This window comes from Chinchilla lanigera, unplaced genomic scaffold (genome assembly GCF_000276665.1).
Source record: "Chinchilla lanigera isolate Chin_1 unplaced genomic scaffold, ChiLan1.0 scaffold00062, whole genome shotgun sequence".
Classification (NCBI taxonomy): Eukaryota; Metazoa; Chordata; class Mammalia; order Rodentia; family Chinchillidae; genus Chinchilla; species Chinchilla lanigera.
Window position 1 is genome coordinate 8585193 of NW_004955463.1, and position 25801 is coordinate 8610993.

Here is a 25801-nt window from a genome sequence, read left to right on the forward strand (position 1 = left end):
ATACAGCTCATAGATAGTAACCTGCCACATAAACCTGATTCTTTTTAGTACCTCTCTTTTTACAAAGTGAAATAACAAATCCTTTGTGGGTTTTCAGGGTTCTTTGTGAACTAGGAGAGCTTTCTTTCTTTCTTTTTTTTCTTTTTTTTTTTTTGTCTTTTTGAGACAGGGTCTCACTATGCAGTTCAGGCTGACCTTGAGCTCACTTTGTAGCCCAGGCTGGCCTCGAACTCGCAAAGATCCTCCTGCCTCTGCCTCCTGAGTGCTGGGATTACAGGCATGCACCACCATGCCAGGCTTAGGACAGCTTTCGATGAGAAAAGTATCACTGAGGAATTAGTTCTGGAGAGAAAAAAATATCAAAATTGTCAGGAGATTGGAAAACTTGATCAAATTAAATCATGGATTATAGAGAAACAACACTTGCCTCCTTGTGTAAGTAAAATGACAACAGTAAAGGATTTGAAGAACATTACACAATTATACAATTCAAAAGAAGCTTAGCTGCTTAAGAATCAAAAAGGTTTTTTTCCCTTTAATATTCAAGGCCCTGATAAAGTCAATACAAAATTCAGAAAATTATCCTAACACCTAGAACCCTTGCTTTCTAGGTAAATTATTAAAAATGTAAAGAAAAATATTGAAAACATCTTATTAAAAGCAGACCAGAAATCCAAAAGAAAACCAGGTTCTGTTTACTTCAGTGAAGTGTTTGATACTAAAGCTCTTTTTAAAAAAAATCTTATAATTGCTTTTGTTAAACTTTAGTCCCTGTTGACAACAACAAATAAAATTCCTTTTGCACAAGCCTTCAACAACTTTCTTTCAGGCTCTGTCCTACACTTTAACACCTGAACACTTGACTTTAAGATGGAACTATTCATTTTTTTTCCGTAACAAATAAATTCTGCAAAGCTGCATACACAGGTCTACCTCTCTGCCACTATTTATTAATCCTAGTAGAGTTTCATTCATGAATATTGATTATAATTTTTAGAAAGAAACTTCTGTTTCACAAAGGAAAAAGGGAAAATAGATACCTTTTGGGTTATCTATTATATCCCAACATTTTGTAGCAGACTAGGCAGGCTTATGAATGTATATCTCACAATTATAACCATACATATCCTTTATAGTACAACTTCACAAAATGACCAACCCATAACATTTAAAAATTAAAGGCAAACATTAAAAGACAGAAAGTATATAAACTTAAAATTATACTGTTACCAACATTTCTACTTTTGAAATAATAAAGATATTAAATGAATAACCATCAACTCACTCAACTTAGTATCAATCAAAGGAGTTAAGTCACTTGCAAAGATTTTAGAAGTTGTCTTCCAGCTAACATACTACAAAAAAAATTACTGTTGGAATTTTGTCAGAATAGTGTTTCAATTGGCTGAAACACAGGTTTATGTTTCATTACAGTGAACATTACGTAGAAGTAATGCTAGATTATTTGGTCAGTAAATGTTACAAAGTAGAATGAAAATGTGAGTTTGCATTTAACTTAAATTAATAATTCAGATAAAACATAGCTATTTTTATTAAATAAAAATCATGAAACTAGATTTGTTTGCCAAAAATATTAACTAGATTATATGCACCTGAATTCTTATTTCTCAGTTAGTTTCTACAAGATCTATCAGCCCTTCCCCCCAATAGGCATGTGTGCATATATTAAACATTCTTGAGGCTCAATTTCCTTAATGTCTTCTAAGTTTAGAAATATTCAGCTTATTTAAATGATTCCTTATTTCTAAGTCAATGAAAATAGCACTTCTTCAAATGATATTATAATCTATATCGCTAATGATATCCCAATTTAGAAAAATATTACATACTGATACAATGAGAGGTAAGTCCTTCCTGAATTATAGATGAACAGTCAAGAAAGCAGAGACAGAGGAAGTTTAGGTTTAATTCCAAAATTTAAGCCATGGGTCAAAGAGTAAACACAGAATTACAAAGCTCACTGATCCATGTCAGAGAACTGTTCTTTTTCCAGTCAGTAAGATTCTTAAGTGATTTGAGCTCAAAATAGACCAAATAGAGAAACAAAAAGAAGTAACAAACCAACTTCTCTGTCATTTTTTACTTAAAAGAAACAAGGTCTCAATAAACCATTAATTTACAGAAATCACCAAGTGATTAGACTACAAAACTAAAAGAAGCCAGAACTAGAAATTGAGCCAGGCGTGGTGGCACATGCCTGTAATCCCAGCACTCGGCAGGCTGAGGCAGGAGGATCATCGCAAGTTCCAGACTAGCCTGGGCTACAAAATGAGCTCAAGGCTAGCCTGAACTGCATAGTGAGACCCTGCCTCAAAAAGACCAAAAAAAAAAAAAAAAAATTACAAAGCAAGTGAGTAAAAATCAAAATTTCACCATGCTACAGATAGACAAGAGTCATTATTACAGGACTAGGATTTTTATTCATTACTGGATCTCTGGACCATGAAAGGATCCTGAGAGATCCCAAGAGGCCTTGTTATCTGGGTGGAATAAACAATCAAATATAGCAGTCTAATCTCCTCAAATCATGGTACCAAACTGTTGTCACTGAACCAAATTCATTTTGCCCACCATACAGTGTGCCAGTCACAAAATGACTTTATTTATTCAGGAGGCACCAATCCTATGCAGTAGGAGAACAAGCCTCAAATCCACCTTCCTAGAAATGCGATTTAGGGATACTTTCTGGGTTAAGAAGGAGGATGATATAAGCGCTGAGAAAAGATGGTGGGAAATCAGGAGAAATGAAGCAATCAGACGTCTGTGTGGAGGCAATCAAACTCTGAAGTTCTTCATAGAACATTTGTTGAGCAAGTGGCATGATCTATCAGTGAAGTTTGGGCCCTGTGATGTCAAAAGGTCACCCAGCAAGCACTGCAACAGGCCCAAGTGAGGGTGACTTTAACTGGTTTTTTTTTTTTTCTTTTTTTGGTTTTTCTCCGGTACCGGGAACCGAACTCACGACCTTGCGCATGCCAGGCAGGTGCTTTTGCCGCTGAGCTAAATCCCCAACCCCGACTTTAACTGTTTTGAGCTAGCCTAGAGCACCTCTAAATTCCTGGAAGATAATTTAAACAATCGTTACCATAGTGAGCATAGAGTAGAGGTGCTGTGTATAAAGGGACTATGTATGATAGGGATTTGTTTGTTTGTTTAGCTAAGAGACGAAAACAAGTACCTGGAAAGAACTGAAGTTTTTGTTGTTGTTGTTGTTTTTAGGTTTTTCTCTCAGTTTCACTATCAAAGACAAGATGACCAGATAATTAAATTAATTGTTTAAACTCTTACAATAGGAAGAACACTCATTGATAGTGAATGTCCTAAAGAAAAGTAGAGGAGCTTGGAGTTCTATAGAGACAGGTAACCAAGCGAGTCACCCATTGGTCTTCTGGCAACTATGAAGGGTGGAAATAGGTTCTATCTCAGAATAGGGGAAAAATATAGGCAGCATATTTAAGGGCCATAGGATGGCCCTCCAATTGCCTCAGGGCTCACACACTTGAAGCTGTGCGATGCCCTAGGGACCAACTCTTGACCCTTACTACATATGGTGTTTGAGATAAGAAAAACAAAAACCCCAAATTTGCCCCAGAGAATTTCAGCCCAAGACTCTTGCACACTATGGCTCCCTGAGTGCTTTACAGTCACCACTCTTGCCCTGAAGTCATGGAAAGTTTATGCATATGGACTACATCTTACACATAACAATTACAGCACAGTGAATTGTGGGAATTAGGGGACACAGCCAACATGACTCAGCAGCCAAACATGGCGTTCGTCACGCTCTGAAGACCCCGGTGGTAGGCACCTTAAAGCAGGCAGGACATTAAAACCGCTATAGCCTCCACGCTCCGCCATTTTCCTCTTATCAGCCCCGCTCCAGCCCGCTCATTCCACTTTTATCCCGTGAACTGTGCGGCTGTCTCTTTACTGCTGTATGCTACTTCCTCGTCCAATTCTTTGTCCATTGTATGCAAAAGCCCAGGACTCTATCCCTAGACCCCATAACCCACACCAACAAGAGGACATGTTAGTCCTTCACAGTTAGTCGATCTCCAGATACAGAAGTGGGGGATAGTTCTTAATCGTCCTGTGTTTTAGAAGCAGACAGCCCAGTTGAAGTTCAACATTTTTCACTTTTTCTTCCTTCCCTCTTTTGGAATATCTTCTTTGTTGTGACTACATGAAATTGTGTTTACTCTTTTATTTTCTGATTAATTTCAAAAAAATTTTTGCCATAGATCATCTAGCTAAATTCTGCTACATTCGCGTGTTGTTTGTAGGCAGTCTCATCCTGAGGAATGTTAGTCTCTTTCTTTCCAAGAAAGCAATGGAGTGAGACCTCCTGGTGATGGTCTAGCATTTGATGAGAGGCAAAGAACAGATTGTGGGGCTTGGAAAACAGCATCCATACCCTGATGCCTGATGCTTTGAAATGCTGAGCCTTTTCAGTTTAAGGAAATTCAAAAGCCTTGGAGGCTGCCCATTCTGTAATGGAGGTCTCTCTAACCTCCTGGTGTTTCTTCTCCTGAAATACAGGCCAGGGCTCTCTAAGAAGTTCCCTTGCCTAAGGAAATTTCTTCCAAAAGAAGTGCAATGGCTTTAAACTTCCACCCTAGGAATTTCATCACATAGGAAGAAAATAGAGGAGACTAAAAGTCGTCACCATGCCCAGACAGACCTCTCATCTGTTCTTTTGAGCTCTTAAGAGAACACCTGAGAGACCTCTCCATAACACAGTGTTTTGATTGGGTGAATTTCTGCCACTGACAATCCTGTAACTTGTCACTACTTTATACCAGGCCACTATCTGTTCACTGGGCTCATTCTCCCTCCTAAAAATCATTTATTTTCTGTCTAAAATTGAACTAATTGCCCCTCTTTATTCTCTTGTATGAAGAGAGCATTTAAGCTTCACCTTGACTTTGCATTTTGTATGGTTCTGTACTTACACATGTTAATAAATGTATAAGCTCTTCTCCTGTTAATCTGACTAGTTAGTTTCAATAGACTCATTTATGAAACCTTCAGAGGCAAAGTTTGAAATGCCCTATAAGGTCTGGATTAGAACATCCCAAGCTTTTTACTAGTACAGTGTACAGTCCAAAATTTATTTGTCATTATCTCTTTGTGTGTTTAACTCCAACAATAGATGACAATTTTTCCATCAAACAATCTCAGTACATAAAATGATGCTGTTCTTTCCTTTTCTATTCTCTGATAGTCTATTATATTTTTTAAATCTAGTTTTAACTCATTAATATTGATCCCCTCTAACACAATGAAATGTACAGCTTGAAGTATGCTGGCTAGAATATTTTTAAATGACTTGTTTTTATTATAAAAATAATTTAGCAATCTTTTCAAAAATTTTACTAATATAATTTTTGTGTGCTTTTAAAAATATAAATGTATTGCTTTCTAGTCTTATTTCATAGTTATGTTGTAGATCCCATTAATATGTTCGATAGATCAGCAGTTTCCAGTGCCATGTTTGAACTCTGATGGTGTTTTGTCAAACAGAGTATGTTAATGAAAAATTGAGAGAACTGATGTCAATGCATTTTGCAGATTTTTGCAGACAGATAGAGTCAGCCATTTATTCCACAATTCTTGAGTGCCTGTGATGCTCTAAGAATGTTTCAGGTTTTTGAGATAGGTAAGAAAGGCAAGCTTCCTGCCTAGATAAATCTTACATTGTAATAGAAAGAAAAGCTTTTCTATTCTTTTATTGAAAGATACAGACTTTTTCCTTCTCAGATTCTACTTCTTGACATAATTCCTGAGAATGTTTGTATGTACACATAGCACATCATATATATTATAGGTAACTACATATGAATATATGCATATGTGTATATACTGTGTATATGTGTATCCATATACATCAAAACATTTGAAACACTCTTCCTTTAATGAATAGTAACAGCAGGTGCTACATTTATTCATTTTACTTCAAAAATAAGTTTGGAAGAGATGTAAATCCGCAATTTAACTATCTCATGGACTCTAAAAGTCTAGAAGACACTAGATAACTTTGCATTTGTACTCCTCAGCCTGCTGTGAGATAATGATTCACAGCTGGGTATAACCATCCAAAAGAAGGCAGGCTCACCATCGTCCAGAAGACCACCACTGACTTGGAAATCAGTATCTCTTGCCCCATTTTTAAAACTGATTTAAAAATAAACAGTGAGTTTTAAAGCCATTATATAAGGAATTGTAATGTCTAGGATCATTTAGAAGAAAGATTAGTTTGATGAATTTTGGCATCCTCTTTAAAGCAAAAACCCGTGACCGTGCTCTAAGTATAACCATATTTTGTGCAGTGTGCGACTCAAAAAAGTGATTTACTAGCTATATTCACAGAAGTGTTGAAAACGCTGGCCCATTTTATGATTTCCAGTATAGAACACATAGAAACAGAATGAGAAGCCCACGGATGGAGCTGTGCTGAACTCTGTAGAAGCTTCACTTTAAGATGCCTCCATTATGTGCACTCATCTCGCACAAGTCTTCCTTGGGCATTTATGCACAAAGGCGAGAAGAAGGGGAACTGGACTCAGTCTCTTTGTCATCTCTCTTCCACTCCTTTCGTAGAATAACATTTCATGGGGGTGGGGGTAAAGTATTTGACCTTCCTGTAGTGAATGATAATAAGAGTACTAATTGAGCCCTATGTAGTACTCATTATGTGCCACGCCATGCATTTTACATTTATGAACTCACTTCATCCTTACAACCCTATGAGACAAGTTCTGCTATTTCCATTTTACAGTCAAAAACAGTGATGAACTGAAGTTCTACGACTATTAAATGGAGGAGCTAAAAATCAAACCCTGCTCCTCTGGATCTGGAGTCCAGATTCTTAACCACAGAGTCGTACTAGTCTTGGAGAAAGGAAAGCTTAGAATAGACAGTATTAGTACCCACACGCAAGTGCAAATTGAAATGGAAGTTAGCACAAGAGCTTAAGGTCAGTAAGAGCCCTGAAAGTACCTTTCTCTGGGTTGCACACTTGAATCCAAGTGACTGTGCTCATGGACCCAAATGAGGTCAATGCCAATGTACAGCCGCCCCAATGAAAGCAGCGAATGAGAAAAATCAAGCTACGTTTGAGCTCCTGCACTGCAGAGGGAAGCTATACAGTCATCCTCCCCCAGCCCACCTCAAGTTTCTTTTTTTCATAGTGCAGGACTACCAAATAGTAGGTGTTATAACCTGGAAGTGTAAATGAGGAAGGTAAACTAAACCACCTTCCTTTTCCCTACATTTATTTTTTTGTCAAGTGTAAAAACCTGTGGGTTTTACTCTGGTTCCAGTTTCTGTAATAACATTCCAAACTGCTTATGTGGACTTTTCTGGGGGCACTTTTCACACATCCCTCCCACCTTCATCATCCTCTATAATCATATAAGAGTTATAGTTCATTCATTCCCTGTTCCTTTCATAAGTTTTAGCACTTGGCTGTCAACAGATCTTGAACTTGGTAATTAAAGATTGTTCATAGATCCAAACATGTTGTAACTCATGTCATATTCATATGTATTTCCTTGCCCCAACTTGATAAAATGAGTGATACTGGGACACTATTGTCATACACACCCCCAAACCTGGGTGTGTCACCTTCAACTGCCTGAACTTGTTCAAGTAGAAATGGGATTGCTAAAGCAACTACATATCCTCCTTGTGGGGATTTTATCATGAGGGAAGCATCAAGTGTAAGGCTTGTAAAAAGTGTGTGACTGAAAGAAGGAAATCTCTGTGAGACAAAAGTCCTTTGGAGAAACTGAGGATGACATCTTAGATACTTTTGAAATCTTAGGTAGTAACAGAACTTTTCTTAATGCAGTTATCAAATAGTCATAGACAAAATATGCAACCTTAAAGAAAGTACCTGTCTGTGCCAATAATTCCACCCTTCGTCCTCAAGCAGGATCAGCCCACAAATTAAAAATACCAGATGTCTTAGCCCTCAGTTCCTTTGTTCCTGGCATTCTTTCTTCACTCTCTGTCTCCGGATGTCCTTTTAAATGCATGATAGATGAGTCCCTCTTCATTTCTGAAGTGAATTTGCATTGGCATATCTACTCTTCTCAGCAACGCTGAGATCTTGGTTCCCCTTGTCCTTCCAGAGTCCTGTCGTCTCAAGGCATGCACAGAATTAGGAAGGAAAATCTCTCAGAGGATCAGCATAATCTCTGTGACTCAGTGTCGCTTTCTGTGGCCCATAGCACCTTCCTCCAGCTGTCCTATTCCAGATGTTGCTCTCTTTGTGTTCCTTGATCTTTTTGATCTTTCTGCCCCTCCCTGACCTTTATATTCTCCCTTGTCTGTGCCTTACCCTGTAACTTTCAGAGGAAGACTATCAGTGTTCTTTGGCCGCTGAAGGATATACTTCATAACTGAAATAACAGCAAGTAACTCCTCAGTTAGTTTTGAACCTGGTATGATGGCTTAAATTTAGATTTAAGGAAAAATGTAAGAGAGAGTACAGACAGTTCCTGTATACACTTTACACAGCTTCTCCTAATATTAAAACCGTTTTTATTTACCAATTTGGGGTAACCCTGAACACCTATACCATCTGGGAAATTTATAAAAATCACAAAAATTAGAGTATGGAATAGCAAATCCCACATTTGTCTTAGTTTCTTGTGTAGTTAGGAATGTCTCCTAAAAAATTCTTCCAACAAACCTCCAATTAAATAGTTCTTTGATGTATGTGACTGCAGAGGGAATCTGACTTATTTGCCCTTCCTGAGCAAGGAGACCTAAAAACAAAAATGCTGAAGGTGTGAAAGCAAGCATCCAAATTAGAGCTTATCAGGAGTCACCAAAGGACTAGCAGCTTTACAGATCCTTTGTTGCCTCAAAACTATTAACTCCTGACTGCAGGCACCTCATTTTATATCTATTCTACAATGGATATTTCCCTTTTGAAACTATGGCATTTTTCTCTTTATTATAATTCATTCTGCAGAATGACAGTAAATTTTATCAATGTTTTACCCTCATATGCCCTTGATTATAATGTCTACTACAAAGTTATCATCTTAAATTTCTTAGAAACCACTCTGAAAAAATGGAAAAGCATATTATTGTCATGGGAGATTAGAAGTTCTAAATGAGACTTTATTGTTTTATAATAATTTACTTTGTTTTATGTATTGTTTGTTTTTCCTTCAAATGTTGAAAAAGCTGAGAAGATATAGGAACAGGTTAGTAAATATCCAAATAATAGTCTGGCCAAATCCTGCAGTTGCCAAAATATGAGAGAGTTTGCCAGTAGAAGAGGCCCTGCCTATTTCCAATAGGCCTTATGCCAAGTCTTTCTTTTGACCAAACCCCAAATTAAAGAAGCCGGCACATGACACCCTCTCCCTAGGCCACTCATTAATCGGTCCTGTTAATTAACTACACACAAAAGAAGCTTCACTGGAGCAAGACTCTTTATCAGTTTTGTTCGTGGATATATGCCAAGAGTCTAGACTAGCATTTGACACATAATAGTTATTCCCTATGTATGTGCTGAATGAGTAAATCAATGACAGACATTGTATTCCACACATTAAACATATCATCTCATGTAATCCTTATACTGTGAGATATGCATATTGTTATCATCTCTATGTTACAGATAACAGTCTAATGGTAGATTAGGAAACTATCCAAGGTTACACAGCCAGTAAGTTGATGGCAGGTGATCTCAATACTTACGTATTAAGCATCATGGGACATTGCCATCCTTCTTGGCATTCCAGTGATGTGTGTATACATTTAAAATAAGTTCAGAAATTGTGGGGCAAAGTGGCAGTGTAGCAGTAACATTGGTAGAATTTCTTGCCATGTGACTTTCACATCTTGTTCCATCCCATTGGTTGGCCAGCCCTTTCTTATTTCCTTCTGCCTTGCCATATTTGCTTTGTCTTTTCCTCAATGGCTTTTCTAATGCTTCAAAGTGAAATGCGAATCATCAAAGAGAAGAATATCTTTGAAATCATATGCTAGTTTTACATTTAACCAGCTATAGAAAATCTTTCTGGGGCTGGGGATTTAGCTCAGTGGCAAAAGCGACTGCCTGGCAAGCCAAGGTCGTGAGTTCGGTTCCCGGTACTGGAGAAAAACCAAAAAAAAAAAAAAAAGAAAAGAAAATCTTTTTTCCCCCATCTTTCCCCATACACATAATTATTATGCCTATGAAGCTATACAAAAATCCTCAGATTATCCTGGGTGGGCCTCATATACTTTCTACCACCATTAAATTTCCCAGAAGCTTTCTCTTAATTTGTCATCAGCATAAAAATATAAATGAATACTGAGTAAACTCTAAGGGCCTGAAAGATTTACAGCAATTTTCAATGCTCCTTCCTGTTGTTCTAGCACTGTGTCAACATAGACAGAAAGAAGAGGAAGACCTGGGTTATTTAAGAGTCACATGAAGTTAGTAGTGGAGGAGACACCACGGAACTTTCAGTCACGCCTCTTCATTTTACACATAGAGAAGTGATATTTAAAGCCAATTTTAGAGCTAGACTGACCTGCCTGTTACCTGGATAATTCTAGTAGTAGCAAATGATTGTGGGGAAAATATTCATATGGGTAAGAAAGGATTTTTCATTTTCAAAGGTTGATATCCTTTGTTAATTATTATTTTTCTGAAATCAGCAAAAACACAGAATAAGTCTTGTACAAAAAAAAATGTCAATAAATAAATTTAATTAATCATTTTGAGTATCTGTTTATTTGCTTATGTTTTAATATTCTATGCCATTCCAATTTGATTTAAATTATTATTTGAAATATGTAAGTGCAAAAAGTTAATATAACTAACTGAATTAATTTAATAGTAGAGGAGTTAAAACTTTAAAAAAGCACAGAAAACATTAAAGCTAGAAGTAAGATTAGCACACAAAAACATATGCCATCAAACAAGGATGGAGGGCATATGTGTAGAGCAATCTTCCTTGTAAGCAAAGATATGAAACCTTGTTAACTTCAAGATTCATAATTATGGTGTATACAAGCAAGCCACTTGTCAAGACACTATGCCACATTCCATGATAAAAAGATCTGGGGAACATTTCTAGTTTGGATAATGAGTGTCTACAAATTGCAGTGCACTTTGGTAAAACAGAAAGTATAAGCTGAGTGTAGTTGTAACTGAATTTAGAGTTTGCTTGGGAAAGTCATAAAGAATCAACTATGATATGAATGAAAATAAAATGACTATTACAGCAATAGTTCCAATCTATTAGTCTACCCTTTACCAATGGTTTTACTTTCTAAGGTTTAAGTTACCTATAGTCAACCAAAGTTGGAAGATATTGAATAAAAACTTCCCAAAACAAACAATTATTGAATTTTAAATTATGCCCTGTTCTGAGTGGTCTGATGAAATATCCCACCATCCCGCCCCATCCCACCCAGACTGTGAATCATTCCTTTGTTCAGGGTATCCACACTGTATATACTACCTACATAGTAATTACTTAATAGATGTTTCATCATCATCTTGACTGTTGCAGTATCAGTATATTGTTATAAATATTCTACTTTATTAGTAATTATTGTGATTAAACTCTTTTTTTTTTTTTTTGGTTTTTCTCCGGTACCGGGAACCGAACTCACGACCTTGTGCTTGCCAGGCAGGCGCTTTTGCCGCTGAGCTAAATCCCCAGCCCCGTGATTAAACTCTTATTTTACCTAATTTATAAATTAAACTTCATCAGAAATATGTATATATGTAGGGAAAAACAGTATATGGAATGTTTGGTACTATGTTGTGGTTTCAAGCTTCCACTGGCAATCTTGGAAATTTCCCTCATAGATACAGAGAGACTACTCTGTAACTTTATGAGGTCAGAAAGGCAAAGGAATCCAAATGGTGGGATTTACAAAGACTTCATGGAGAAAGGACCATGCCAACCAGGCTCCCAAAGATCTCTAGACTTGCAAAGAAATAGATCAAGAGAAATGTGGAATGAAAGAATTGGGTGATCAGACAAACAAGCCCTTTGCTGATAGATTGTCAAAAGACACAGTGTCTGCACTACCATGTCACAGTGACAGATTTTTTTCGTCTAACAAGTTATAATCAACGATCATCTAGGCATCTGCTGATATATATCAAAATCTCATTTAGTAACTCCTATGATCTTTTATATAAAAGGCAAGGTACTTTAAAAATGCCTCAGCATAAAGAAAACACATCTCATCTGTAGAAATCTATAACCTTTTAGGTGGAAATTCTGAGCGATGTGTAAGTGGCAGTTGCACAACACCATGTACAACTGTGTAGGAGTACAAATAGATCCTTGGGTTTTGATTTGAAAGCCTTCTTATGAAACATGAAACTAGCAACCAAAAGTATTAATCCCATCAGTGAAACAGGAGGGAATGCTTGCTTTCTGAAAGTGAAGTTACTTCCTTTTCTGAGGACGGATATGGGCTCTTGCAGCAATCCGGTGCTAAGTGAGATCCAAGACTTACTGCAGTATCTGACAGGTTCATTTACATTTGTCAGAAGGACCAAGCCTATTCTGTCTAACCTTGATTTCTGATTCTTTTTTATTTTTTTTTTTTTGGTTTTTCTCCGGTACTGGGAACCGAACTCACGACCTTGCACTTGCCAGGCAGGTGCTTTTGCCGCTGAGCTAAATCCCCAGCCCCGATTTCTGATTCTTTCAAACTCTCTGTGGATAGAATTTGATTGTGTGTGTGTGTGTGTGTGTGTGTGTGTGTGTGTTGCTGAGAATTGAACTGAGGGCCTTGCACATGCAAAGTATACTCTCTATCAAGAAACTACACCCCCAGGCCCAAAGTCTGGATTTCTTTTAAGGATAATGGGTTCTTTGGCTTTAGGAGAAAATCACTGAGGACAGGCGCAGTCAAAGAAGAAGAGGCTGTTGGCCTGAATAGCTCAAAGTTAGAAGGAAGCATTAAGATTAAGAGCTAGCTAAGACATACAAAAATTATACTGTTTTAACTGTTATTGTAAAAATATATCTACAGACCTGAAGACTGCTGAAACGTGACATTCCAGTCCCAGCTTTTGGAAGGAGCTGTGATTCTAAAAGGCATTTTTCCCAATGACTGTACATTGTGATGTAAAAAACATCTTCCGAGACAATGGTCTGTAAATTACATTTTATAATGGACTGTGAGTAGGTTATGATAACCAAAAAAACCCCTGCTCTTTGGAGAAGTGTGCCATTTCATCCTACTGAAGATAAAACAGTTGGAACAAGCACCCTTTCCCCAGGCTTGGATGTTGTTGTGCCTTCCAAAGCAGCTTTCTCACTTGCCAGATGCAAAAAAATGGTTGCTCATTTCTCAGAATAACACAGGGCATCAAACACAAGTAAGAGCAAACTGAGATTCCCTTTAAATTTAGAAAAATACTAGTTGACTGCCACCATCATAAGGAAGCAAGACTCACCGAATCCCTGTTACACACAACTCCATCAGGAACATGCATTGTGATGCTTTGTACTTTGAGATCCGTTGGTGTCTTATTTGGGGAAAAATCAGATAACTTTAGTGCTAGGCATTTTTCTAGTTTCCTAAAATAGGGCTAGTGATGAGCCCTTCACTGTGTCCCATCTCTCTGTATGCACCAATTTCATAAAAACATGAGGCATTTTCCTGTGGAGTTTTGCAGGATAGGTCAAACCCATTGTTTTCTATGTTGAACAGACCTTTGAAATGTCTCCTGACTCCTGTGTTCACTCCTTGTATGATGTCCTGCCCTTGAAAATGACCAGGACCTTTGATTTGTTTCTTGCCCACAGGACATAGTGCAGTTAACCACATTATGTGTGGTTATATGTAAGTGATCATATGGTTTCATTATATAGGATTATAGTGGGTGGCTTCCCAGTGTCCTTTCTCACTGATTTTGATGAAAAAAATTAGCCATGTTGCAGGACCTCCTATGGCTAAGAATTGCAGGTGATGTCTAGGAATTGAGTATAGGCAGCCTCTGAGTAATAACCACCAAAGAAATGAAATCTGCCAACTATCTCAACTAGCATGGAAGCAGGTCTGTCTCCACTCCAGCCTGAGGAGACCACAGCCCTGGCTAACACTTTAATTGCATCTCTGTGAGCCCCTTAACAAAGAAACCTGTTTACCATATCAGGATTCCTCAGCTACATAAACTATGCTGTCATGAATGTGTGTTGTTTTAAGTGGTGGTATTTGTAGTGATTTTCACAGAGCAAAACAAACATACAAAACCTTGACATACTTACTAAAAAATAATGAGATATTATCAGACCTGGTAAATGAAGTTGTTTTTCAGTGTTTATCCCTAGACATTATAGTATTTTATGCTAATTTGCTTTACTGTTTCATTTCCTCAGGAATTAGATTTTCAAACATAAATTCAAACTTTCAGCATACCGGTCAACTGTTCCTTTTTCTGTGTGTGTGTGTGTGCACACACGCATGCATGCATGTATGTGTGTGTGTGTGTGTGTGTGTAGTGTATTTAAGTCAAATTATGGTACAAGACATTATTTAAAAGGTTTTTAAAAAATAAAGGCCTTACCTACAGAGGGTTAATCCTGACACAGTAATCCCAATGCCTTCTCATGGATTCCTAGGGCATTTTCATCTCTCTGAAAAGTTTCCCCTGGTTACATCCTAGATTTTAGTTTGTGATATTCAGGATCTTTCACTAACCCAACAAATCCTTTTGCATTCTGTTCAAGTCACTGGAGAAGGGCCACGGAGGAGTAAGACATAGTAATGACATGCCCTGTCATCCCTCAGGGCATATTTGGTATTAAAATATCACCAGAAGGACAAATATAAACTATACATCTGATGAAACAATCTGGGAAGCTTGTCCTCTACCCTTCAGAAATGATTAGTATTTGGGACTCATAACGTATTAGCCTTTAATACATAAATGCATATACAGAACAGTCTAAAATATGAATACTCACATGAAACATGCAATCTATCATTATGTTAAATGCTACTGTGATTCTAACATTCTGACATGTGATGAAGGCATCAGAGTAAAATTGAGACAGGGATGTATGTAAATAAGAATGCTAACTGATCTGCTTTGCAAACACCATAAATCTAAAGGTAATTAGATGTTTTCACTCCCTTCTGCTGCCCTCACAATGGATAGATATTTGTGTTTTGTCCTCAACCAGTTCTAGTAAAGTATAAAATAGGTAAAATATTTTGAAGGGTTTCCTGTCCCTTTTTCCTAAACTTTTCCCTTCTCTCTCCCTTTTATCAGAATCTCACTTTTTATTTTTTTTTACTTCTCATCATACCTCAGCCCCAAGTCTGTGTAACTTAGGAAGATTTCAGAATTGGATGTGTGAGAACCTGGGGCCCATGCCAATGATAAGTGGATTGACAGGTGAGAGGCAGAGATAGGAGAGGAAGTGACTAGGCATTTCTCACCACAACCCCCAGAAGAGAAGGGTAAATTCCTCCTGATGAGAAAATCCTCCTTTTTCCTCCCATATAAAATTTTCTCTCAAGTGAGTTATGATGTTCACTGTGGATCTTGCCTTCCTTTGTTCAAATGTGGACAACTGGTCCTTCATTTGCTGGAATCTCACACTGTTGGTGTCTTGGTTGCTTTTGTCTTGTTGCTGGGACAAAATACCTGACACTTAAAGTTAAGGAAGGAAAGGTTTATTTAGCACACGGTTTGTGAAGGTTTCAGTCCATAATTAGCTCACTCCAAGGCAAGGTGGCATGGTGAGGGCCAATAGTTCAAGGCAGCAGAAGACAGCAAAAGCATCAAGAGCAAAACACATAGGAGGGGAGCAAGCCTCTTTTCCTCCCTTATATTGTAAGCAGGCTTCCCACCCTTGGTGCCCTCTTCTTGCACAGGGTCAGGATGTTTACTGTGTGAGGACCATGGCCTCCTGCTAAGTCACTTAGTTAAACTTCTAAACTTCTCAAGTTGACACAGTGAACAACATCGTAGAGCAGTAAAGGCATGTCCTCTAAACACTAGGATGTAGAGCTGCTGAGTTACTTAGTTAAGCTTCTAGTCTCAAGTCTATACAATGTATCAACCATAACAGTTGGGGCTGGCTGTACAGCCTGGTCAGTCCCTACTCCAAGGCATGTGGCTCAGGAGAGCTTGCCAGCCGACCTTCTGTGATATGGTTGTTCCAGTGGGCCTAAAGTGTGGGTGGGTTTTCCATGTGTACCCCAGCATTCAGAGCCTCTGTGGGTTAGGGAGTCAGTCACTGCTGAGGTGTACCCTAGTCTTTGTCATGAACCTGGGGTCATAGGAACTTCCAGAAACCAACTCGAGCTTGAGAAATCAGAGACAAGGGCTGCCTGGGTCTTCAGATGGGGGTTGGTGCATACAGCATGGCCTCCTGAAAAACCAACTGAGCTTAGAGGTGTCCAGACAGAGGCATCATTTCAAGGTGATGGAAAGGGCTGCTTTTCCTGATCAGCCATGGAGAGTGAACTTCAGTCGTTCACTTATTTCTTCATTCCCTCCGGCCAGATCATCGTGTTTTCAGTGTTCCAATATTAAATGTCAGTTTTTCCTGGATAAGGATAGTCTTAGTTAGCAGAGGTTGCATAGCAAAATACTATAGGCTAGGAAACTCAAACAAAGCATTTTATTTTTCACAGTTTTGCAACCTGGAAATCCCATATCAGAGAGCTACACTGTGTGGCTGAGCTCTGCTGAGAGCCCTCTTCCTAGCTCGCTGCCTCCTTCTTCCTTCCTTACACGGTGTGGAGAGAGATAGCTCAGTCTCTTCCTCCTCCTATAAGAACACCAAGTCCTGTCATGGGGACTCCATCCACAGGACTTCATCTCTACCTAATGAGCTCCCAGGGATGGCATCACATTGGGTGTTAGTGTTTCAGCTAACCCATTAAGGGAGTTAGGAAGATGGACACAAATACTCAAAGGACTCGATGAACTAAATACAGTACTATCTGGCAACATCTTTGTTAAATCTACACCTTTGTATAGGTAGATAGATTTCCATCTGAGGTGGATATAAGGAGACAGCTTCAAGGACATGCAGGTTAGAAGGCTGGAGCAGACATAGAGATGGGTGCTGGACTGCTAGGCTGCTTGCAGACAAGCAACTAAGAGAGGCAGAAAAGAATTCTCACAAATTAGCCTATAACTTGCCCTCCCTCTGTGTCCCAGAAGGCTTCCACTATTGATCAAAATGTCAGTATACCTTTTAGACTGTGTTTCAAAGGGAAACTGTTATCTCAGAGATCTGTACCAAGACATTAGTGGTTCTCAGTGAAATAAATCAGTGTTTCCTTTGCTCAAATGAGAAACACCTATAGGGACTTCTATCCCATTATTTAATGGGAGAAAAGGTTGATAAGCAAGCTTTCAATTTAAAGGAAACAGATTCCTTAAAGTTCAGATGCCTAGAGTGCTGTGTTTTGATTGACAAAATAATGAACCTGTTGATAAGCGTCCAGAATTGGCTGGCTGAATTTGCGTTTGTTTTTCATAAATTTGCCAAAGGCAGAAGAGAAAATCCATAGAGGCAGAAGGATGAACCATTTGATTGAGTGTGTTATCAGCCCGGCTGGGGCCGCATTCAACCCTCATATATTCATGCACACAGCCTCTGTTATGAGCTGCACATGTGCTTTGTGCATGTGGGGCAGATTTAGACTTGTTTTTATTTCTGAGTCTATTCTGGCCCAAAAGCACATCTTTTAAAGTTCTTGGAGACAATTTAGAAATACTATTAGATTCCCAGGCACCTCCCAAGTTTTGGAATACTTCTTTTTTTTCTTTTTTGGCACAAACATAATGAAAATGGAAGAAAATTGCCAGAATATATCCCAGAGAGAGACATAAAGATCCCACCTTCTCTATTGTAAACCACAATTTGTGGACTTTTAGTTGTTATTATTGGAAAAAAATATTTACTGTGTTTTTAAACATATCATAGAGATTTTTGTGGACGATGGGGAGGACATCATAAGCAACAGAAGTCTTGGTGCAATTGCAGAGAACAGTTGTTTGGTCTGTGGTTATTTAGGCACTGTTTGAGAGATTTGAGTGTCAGGTGGCATCTGAGTCATTGGATGCCTTTTGTAAAAGTAGCGTCTTGAAATATGAGGTAAGTTGATTTCAAACTCCTAATCAGTTTATCCCTCAACATGGGTAATGAGGAGAATATTACTTTTTAAGTAGTTTATGATGAGTTGGTGACTTTAAGATAGCTGTTTTTCAAAATGCTCACCAAATTATGTTAGATTTGGTGGCAAGTCACTTTAAACTTGTTTATGGTAGCTCTTTTCTAAATCATGAGAAGCTATCTACAGTTTCTACCCAAAGCCATCTCCTGGCCATAGGCCAATGCATAGTCACAACTGATAGCTCTGTGCATGGAAATGAACTGCTGCTCCTCCAGAACAGAGAGGTGAATGATGTTTGTTTTCTTCGTTCATGAACATACCTAATACTTGAATGCAAAATGCCTACTATAATCTGTGCATATATCTGGAAACAAAGCAAAGAGTAAAAGGATATCAATCCCCAAATACCCAGATAAAGGAAGAATTCTAGGTCATTTGATAGTTACCTTTGTGATTCAGTCACTAAAAGGCTGCATGGGCTCCAGAACACCTTGCTCAGGGCGACACTCTGCTCTCTGCACCACTTGGTTATATGAAATACAGCTCAAAACTTTCTCAGCTGTTGTTTCTGCTCTCCATGTAAAGTCACACACTTGCTGCTTCCCCATACACCTGGCTTTGTCCTCAGCACACCTGTGCATTGCATGAACTGCTTTTATTTAAATTGAATTCTGTAGGGAACATCTTCTCTATATCAGTCCTTCTTGATATACCGGTGAGCCTTCAGTAATAGATTGGAGCCAAATGTTGTCATACATAAACTGTTCTTCAGTCATATATTCACATATTCTATCTTTGAGCCTTTATTACCTTTTCTCCCTTTAATATTTACAGCATAGCTTTTGACCAGCAAAAGAAAGTGAAGGATTTTTAATGACTGAGTTGGTTACATTTTATTCTGTTCTTTTTCTCACATTCTATGCTAGTCTTTGCCCAGCCACCTGAGTCTCCCACACTTACCATCGTTCCCATTTTAACCCCAATTTAAACATACACAGGAAGCCAAAGAAAACATGCCCATCTGCTCCAGATGTGTCAAATCAAGCCCTACCATTTTAATTTTTTTCCAGACAACCCTTCCAGCAAATGTATAAACAGGTTGCTCTTCAGAAGAAGTAAAGATTAATCTTTCTCTGGAAAAAAAATCCTATGGATTTTAGAAACTCTGGCTGTTTTCCTCTTCAAAAAAAAAAAAAAAATCATCTAAACTAAACACACAGCTTGATCCTGCCATGTGCCAGAAGGGGAGCGGCATCTTGCAGCTTTGTTCTGGAATCCTCTGCTTGATCTGGGCTTATCGTTGACTGAGGAGAGAATCTATCCCACAGCCAGAGGCTTTCCTTTGGGCTCAATTCATCCAGGCATCTGTGAAGGGAGCATCGCAGGACGACGATGTCGCTGGCAGGTGGAGTGAGACAGGATGGCCCAGTGTGATGGAGTGAGATCTAGCATCCATGTCCCTGTGGCGTCTCCTCCATCTCCAGAGAATTTGTCTCCTGAGACTGCACATTTCAGTTGTTCATTTTGTCAATGAAAATCTACTAATGATCTACTTTTTGTCAGACATTGTTCCAGATCTGGACTTTCAGCAGTGAAAAAATAGTAGCCAAAGCTCTTGCTCCTGATCAGTAAGAGTTCACCAATTTTCCAGACAGTGAACGGAGATAAATGCTCTGGATTAAGATAAGGTCCAACGCATGGATGGAGAGTGAGCTGGGCAGGAGAGCTCGGGGAGTAAAAATGCTATTGTTTCTAGAATCAAGGAAGCCTTTCTGGTGAGGTGATATTAGAGCAGGAAGCAGAAAGATGTGTGACTGAGCAGAAGCAAAAAGCCCCAGGACAAGAGCATGCATGGGAGGCTGAGTGTTAGCTACGGAAGAGTGAGCAAGCAGAAAGTAGAGGGAGATGAGGTTAGAGAAGCAACTGCTGGCCAGATCATGAAGGACTGACCTTCTCCAAATAATGTAAAATGAAGACCCTGATTCAGTCGACCCACGAAAGGCTCAAAGTCTGCATTTCTTCCTCCCCGTCAATGCCATCACCATTGCTGCCCTCCAGACCCTCTTTTTGTAGCCAAGGTTAGGCCTTTGTTGGCCACAGTAAGAACTCTGCTTTTGCTGTGGGTGAAAGGGGAAGACTGGGAAGCTTTTGAATTGCAAAAGAGGAAGGTCAGACTTGTTTTTAAGGAGCCATTCTGATTGTTCTGTAGAAAACACAGGGCAAAGGAGGACAGAGGAGACCACTGGATAGTCTAGGTGACATACAGCAGGGCTGGGTCTGGTCACATGCAGAGGGGATGACCTCACCCAGTACCACTTCTAGTGAATGTGGGGATCAGCTGTGTTGTCCAGATGAAAATGTAAGTAGGGTTATTTGTTGTCTTGCAGAGCCAGAAAGACAAAGGCTGTTTGATGGTTGGTGAAAATCAAATATGAGATGCCAGATTCCAGCAATCTCATCTACCTCATTCCTCAATTTAATTTCTATCTGTGATGGTTGTGTTACAATTGAATTAAATGTGAGATCACTGCATTCATATATTATAATGTATGAACACTATTACAGAGGAAATATTTTATGCATCTTCTAAAAAAACTAAGCATAACATGAGATTGCATTACAACATAGTGCATTAAGCTGTACGAGTATCCATTTAATTTTTTAAATGGTGTCCTAAATTTAGGGTAAGACATTTGATTAAACATTTACCTCAGTCTGAGAAACTTCACTTGCACTAGAAATTAATATCTAATCGGTAGCCCATCATTGCAATAAGATGGTCTTGGATTCCTTTACTGAGTTACCTTTATTAATAATCATGATATATCATACAAAACACTTGTATTTTTCCCCTTCCAACAGATGTTATAACTTTCCTAAGGAATCTCCCTAAGTTTCTTAAGAGTCCCCAGATCTAGTGATTTTCAACTCGGGGTGTTTTTTCACCTGGAGGAACATTTGGTAATACCCGTAGGCAGTTCTGATTGTCAAGACTTGGGGGATCCAGTAGAGATAGAGCTCAAGGATACTAAACATTCTATGCACTGAAGATAGCATCCCACAACAAAAGTTCTATGATAAATGTTCCAAAAAGGTGAGCATAACTAAATGTCAATACTGTCCTGGTTGAGAAACCCTACCCCTCATAATAGCCATAAAGAGTTCAACTACAGAAGATGTAATCAACCAAAGACACAACAGACTGTGCTCTGAAATCCAGTTGGCAATGAGCCATCCTTCCCACAAATAGCTCCAGGAAGGGGATTTCTCTGAAGGTCAGCTTTGGCTTCAGGATTCTCCAGCATTTTTGCCAAATATTACTTATCTAGTAGGGCAGTCAAAGACATTCTACCTAACCTTCCTTCCTTCCTTTCCAATTCCTTCAGGAGGATCAGACTAGCAACCTAATCTGAAGTTTCTTCCAGGCTTTTCTATCTACCTCTCAGTTTTCTTTCAATACCTTTTCCCTATAAAATCTGTGAACATTCACTCCCTTTTTGGTCTATTTCCCACCAAACCTGGGTTAAAACATCATTAAATGATTAAGAATAATGAATTTATGAACCTTCCCCACTGTAGTGATAGGAAAGTACTTAATTTCTTTTATTGACATATGCATGTCAGATATAAGAAATTAAGTACTAAATTGTTAGTGAAAGCAGTAGGAAAAGAGAAAAACATTTAGGAAATAATTGAGAAAACCTATTTGTTCAAAAGCAAAAAAAAAGAATTCCCTATTTGTTCATGTTTTAAAGGTTAACACAAACCTCACCTGAAAAAAGTAAATATAGAACCCCAAGCTGTTCCCTTTTCTGAAAACTTGAACAGATTCCAGATATATCCATGGGGTCATGATCCATAATTCAAGGAGCAATTTGCATTCCTGGATATCTAATAAAATATCCTAGCCTTCTCAGAAATCTTGTCCATATTTGCAACTCTGCCTAGTACTGTAAATGTGTGACCTCTGCCTACTACTGTAGATATGTGGCCTAGGTAAGTATGACTGCCATAGACAGCCTTTGGGTGCACACATCGTCACAGACCTTTAGAACCCACTCCCTTTTACCAGTATAGTCTGCCTCTTTTCCTTTGACTTCTGTAATGCTCACCACTCTGGGTGGATTCTGCCTAGGGAACAATTGCCCTCTGTGAGTTGTCACGCCCCACCCTGCTTTCTGGCCATATCCGTATCCCTCCACGGATGGCCTTGCCCCTCGCCCACCCACCACCTTGCAGTTGGCAGCTGAAGTCAGTGGTACTGGGACTCACAGATCCTAATCTGCGCTGTTACAAATTTCAACAAGAAAAATACTCAGGTGTTTTTTCTGACTCATATGAGACTGTGTTTTCTTTGGATTTAACCTCTTCCTATGGCTTTCAATATTAATTATGTTGGTGTACAAAATGGCAGTTCTATCCTTCGAACCAACACAATAGTATTTGTGAATCAGACTTTCCATGTCACCAGCCAGAAATCCTAGGAAAGTTCAGGAGATGTCCTGACTTTATGGTCGTCCTGCAGGTAAGGAGTTAACCTATTGTGTGGATGGTATCCTTGAGAGACAGCCTGACTTTTCCTAATGGTGTCTCTGAGCCAAGCCCAGTGAAAATTACTTTCCATGCAGTAACTCATTTAATATCCACAACAGTCCTGGCACGAGTGTTTCTTAGATCCACGTTGCTGCTGAGAAAACTGGGAGCCAGAAAGTTTAAGCGACTCACTCAAGATCAGTGTTGCTAAGTATTATTAAAATTCCATAACTCTGTGATTTTCTGTATTTTGTTCTAGGAAGTACCAGTTTCTAGCAGGCATTCTTAGTACCCAGATCTGTCATGTAAGTGTGCTATGTTTTTTTCTGACTGCTATATTGGTTGACACAATTAAGGAATCCTCCACCAGAAACCAAAGTCTCCATTCAGGCACGTAGGTAACTGGCAGTTCTCCCTACTCTGCCAGCCCACACAACCTTGTTGCGAGCAAAAGCAAGTCTGCTGGTTCCACCACAGAGGCTGGGAAACAAGTCAGTATCCTCAGTCATCGTGTTGCATCAGTACCCATCATTTACATACAGTAAGAGCCTCATAACTTCCTTATTAATAAATGAATAAACAAGCAAAACATTTGCCTGTAAAATCCACGAGATTGTAGAATAGAATGAAAGTTTGGAGCTCACCTAATTCAAACTTCTACAATATCCCCACCAAGTGGTTATCTAAGCTCTTGTTGGACACTTCCTCTGGCATGGAGTATACATGTCCATGTGCCGGGGAGACTTTGGAACTTTCTAGTGTTCCAAAGGAGTCACTGCTCAAATGAGACCCTTGAAAATGAAAACTCAAGAAACTAAGAATAAATAGAACTTTTTCTTTATCTGATGGATTATCAACTTACAGATTCCGGTTACTCCAAAAATTTTGTTAAACTTGAAAAAACTTATACTAGGTGAGATAAGGAAAACACAGAAAGGCAGTTATTGTGTGAGTCTGCTCATTAAGAGCCCTCAAACAGGCAAATTCATAGAGACAGGTAGAAGGGTGGTTGCCAGGGGTGATGGAAGTAAGAGTAGTCTATGACTGCTTACTGTGTGCAGGGTTTCAGTCTGAGATGATGAAAAGGGTCTTCAGATGTGTTGGGGGAAGTGGTTGCACAGCAGTGCGATTGTATTTAATGCCATCGCACTGAAAACAAAAATGGTTAAGATAGTTAATTTTATGTTAAATGCATTTTGCCACCAAAAAAACTGGTTCAAAAGGAGCTCATATAAAACATGATAAAGTATTGCTTCCTTCATGAAGTTCAGATATGCAATGAAAGTTTATGTAAATGAGAATCAGTTCAAGGAGAATGAGGGGTTTTAAGATTGAAGTCAAGGAAAGCAACTGCCTTTTCTGAGATATACAGCGCTCTCTGCTCAGCTGCAGTATGCATTATGTTGTGCCCTGTTTCACTGGATAGGGTTAGAAACGTTACCTGGAGCAAGGCTATAGGAATTCATTTATTTATTTGTTTATTTATTTATTTTTGTGGTGCTGAGATTTGAATATGCTACACAAGAGCTCTACAACCAAGCCACCTCCCCAGCCCTTGGTCTATAGGGGTTCAGAAAGACTTGAAAAGTTTGAGAATAGAGTTTCCATCATGGAACAGGGTACCACGTGGTGCATTTGTGCCTTATAGATAAACTGCAACTCACAATGCAGAGCCCAGCCTTTCCGGCCTAGATGGAAGGTTTTCATTTGTTCCCTCTTCTGTCTGTCTGTCTGTCTGTCTGTCTGTCTGTCTGTCTCTCTCTCTCTCTCTTTCTCTCGCTGAGTTTTACAAGGAGTCATTTCTTATACCTACTTAGGACCTTCATTTCTGAATACAGAGAGCATGCACATTACTTCTCTCTCAGGTGCAGATTACACCATTGCAGTGGCTGGGGGCCAGCAGCAGGGGCATGTGCACCCTTCATTAGGCCGGATTTACTGTCCAGCTTCCATAAGTGGTTCAGCATGCCTCTGTGACATGCTTTCCAGCCTACATTGGTTCCAGCCGGCAAAGCGTGCAGTTGGCTTGCTTGTTTATAGAGCTAATTTCCCCTAATTGCTTCCAATGAGAACTAGAGGAAGAAGGGGCTCCTTCTCGGAGCCCCTGGTCTCTTCATCAGCCTGGTCAAGCACTGAAAGCAGTTTTGTGCTCCATGCTAATATGCCATATTTGGGTAGAAAGTTCTGATCACACTTTCTGACGTTCAAGCATATTTGATGGGCTTTTTCACCTTTAAAGATTAAAAGCACCTGCCCTTTAGCAGAGTTCTTTAAAGACTTTGCTTTGCTTATTTTAAATAAAATTTACTATGTAAATTTACTATAAAATATAGTATATATAATTATATAACTATAATATATAGTAAATTTACTATAGAAGAATTCATTCTGTAAAAGAAAGCATATGAATTGTTTTTTAAATGGAAAATAAAGATTAAAAAAGAAAATCAAAACTATCTTCCCACATTTTAATCTAAGAAGATCACTATTAAAATTTTGGTACATATCTACTATTTTATTTTTTAATATAAATAGAGAAAATACAAGATTTACATTTTATTTATTTTTGCTTCACAAAACTTAACAAAAGTCTACAATTCTGATGGCTAAATAAAATTGTACTACCCAGATATACATATTTTATTATATATATATATGGGTTTAATCCTAAATAATGTATCAAAAACATGACAGACTGATCTCTGTCCTTATTTCTGATATTTTAGGGTTGACACTTACAAGAAATCCTGGGCTAAAAAGTACATGAACTTTTATAATTACAGGTGCCTAATTCCAAATTAGTATATACCCATTATTGTACAAGGCTTTCTTATTAACATTGAGTATTATCCTCTTGCACAGTATAATATGTAAAAAATGGAATTTTGTTATAATTTTCATTGCTTTGTTGACTGACAATGTTGAAGATATTTTACCTTTTTTCTTTCTTTTTCATTCACTCATCTTTTCTGAATATCATTAGCAGGCAAATATTCCCAAATCCTTCTGCTGAGCTTAGGCCATTATGTTTCTGAAAGATTTATGAATTAGATAACATTATTCTAAGTTGTCACCTGGGACAAGTTAGAGTTCCAGTTCATTAAGGTAAAGGACAAGG

At 38.5% G+C, this 25801-nt stretch overlaps 1 protein-coding gene and 1 long non-coding RNA gene across 4 annotated transcripts in view; both read left to right on the top strand.

The window, feature by feature from the left end:
* Nrg1 (neuregulin 1) overlaps nt 1-25801 on the top strand; it is a 1027681-nt gene that overhangs the window by 575757 nt on the left and 426123 nt on the right. The gene's annotated exons all lie outside the window — the stretch shown is intronic.
* Nucleotides 22379-25801, top strand: part of LOC106150066 — a 130930-nt gene continuing 127507 nt past the window's right edge. Inside the window, exons 1-2 of the long non-coding RNA XR_001236648.1 lie at nt 22379-22675; nt 22943-22988. This is a non-coding gene — a long non-coding RNA (uncharacterized LOC106150066). The remainder of the gene's footprint in view (nt 22676-22942; nt 22989-25801) is intronic.